General features: G+C 52.2%; 1 pseudogene; it reads left to right on the forward strand.

Moving 5' to 3' along the window:
* Positions 1–364: 364 nt before the first annotated feature.
* LOC123158553 (uncharacterized) lies at positions 365–1,601 on the forward strand (annotated as a pseudogene).
* The last annotated feature ends 254 nt before the right edge of the window (positions 1,602–1,855 follow it).

Here is a 1,855-nt window from a genome sequence, read left to right on the forward strand (position 1 = left end):
GGGGGTAACCATTGTGATTGCTTCAAGACGCAGCTCCTACTCAAAACCTTCGCAGGTTGTGATAATATTTGAATGTCCTTCAGAAAAGATGTGATAAAACGAAACATGGCCCGTCATTATCGCTCCTACTCGTACTCTTTGAAACAAACTTTTTTTGAACATGTGGTAGTATTTTTTTGGGTAGACTGTGCCGGGCCTGGAAACTTGGCCCGTCATTATCGGCCAAGGCCCAATTTGGCTGCCAGTACCATGGAGGAAAATCCATCTCGTCCAGGGCAGGGTTTCCCGGCGGCTGGCCTCTTCCCCTCCCCATCTCGTCCAGGGCAGGGCTTTCCGGCGGCTCGCACCTCCAATCACCATTCCCCACTCCAATCCAATGGAGACCAGCAGTAAGAAAATGGCGTCGCATCTGACGGACATCCCCGACCACCTCCTGGCCGAGATTTTCCTCCGGCTGCCCGACCCGACTGACCTCGCCCGCGCCTCCGCCGCCTGCGTGACCTTCCGCCAACTCGCCACCGACGGATCCTTCCTCCGCAGATTCCGCCGCCTCCACGCACCACCAATCCTCGGATTCCTCCGGGCCGGCGGCATGTTCCGTCCCACCATGCCGCCTCACCCCTCCGCGCCCGCCGCCCACGCGCTCGCCCTCGCCGCCGACTTCTCCTTCTCCTTCATCCCCTCCCACTGCCACTGGACCGTGCAGGACATCCGTGACGGCCGCGTACTCCTCGACCGCGACCTCCGGCGAGGAAAGCCGTCCCCGGTTTTCAAAGATCTCGTGGTGTGCGACCCCTTGCACCGGCGGTATGTCCTGCTCCCTCCGGTACCTCACGACATAGGCGCCTCGCTTGAGCACCCGTTCCCCATGGTACGCAAGGTCGAGTGCAAGCCTTTCCTCGTTCCCCTCGGCGAGGAGGAGGCAGCGGCTGGAGAGACAGCATAGAGTCATCGTGATGGCACATTGCAAAACTAGTCTGGCTGCCTTCGTCTTCTCTTCAAGCACTGGACAATGGCAAGCCGTTGCATCCAAGGGCTGGAGTGATTTGGCCCTTAGCGAGTGCGACATGGCCCAGATGTCATGGGTCCACCCTTTTATTCTCAGGCGCCATTATGCTTATGGATGCTTCTATTGGGACTGGGTGGAATTCGGGAGCGACAAGTTGCTCTTGCTTGACACCAAGAATATGGAGTTCTCCATTGCTGACCTCCCGCCCGGAGAATGGAACAAGAGAGGATTAGCAATTGTGGAGGCAGGGGAAAGCAGGCTTGGGATGTTTGGTTTCCGTGGTGAAACTGCATCCGATCTAAGCTATACCGTTGCATGGAACAAAGGCAAGAGTCCCAGGCAGTGGCAGGTGGAGAAGACAATCTCACTAGATTCTGGATACAGATATTATATCACAGATGCAACACAGAGGTACTTGTTCTTGACAAAGACAAGTGCCTCATCTCTAGAGAATCCACTTGATGGATATTTCTCAATGGATGTCAAGACAATGCAGCTTCAGAGGCTTTATGGCGATCCGCAGTATCTTAAGTATGAGACATACACATGTATCAACTTCCTACCATCATTATTGTCCTCAAGGAGAATATGAAGTGGTAAAGTTTCTATTGCTTCCAAGTTATCTCCTTCCATTCATAATTATCACATGACTTGTCTATTGCTTCATGTTCATTATGGCAGTCGGCAATTCTTATTTGATTTAGTAGTGTTTCATTTCTTAGGCTCATGGGAAAACTAAGAAAGCTTGAGAACGTAATTGTGTTTCTTGTCTTGTTTGTTTCGATTGCCTTTTTAAGAGAATGGGGTTAGTAAGAGAATTAGAGAAATGATCTTGTACACTATGGG

This window comes from Triticum aestivum, chromosome 7B (genome assembly GCF_018294505.1).
Source record: "Triticum aestivum cultivar Chinese Spring chromosome 7B, IWGSC CS RefSeq v2.1, whole genome shotgun sequence".
Lineage (NCBI taxonomy): Eukaryota > Viridiplantae > Streptophyta > Magnoliopsida > Poales > Poaceae > Triticum > Triticum aestivum.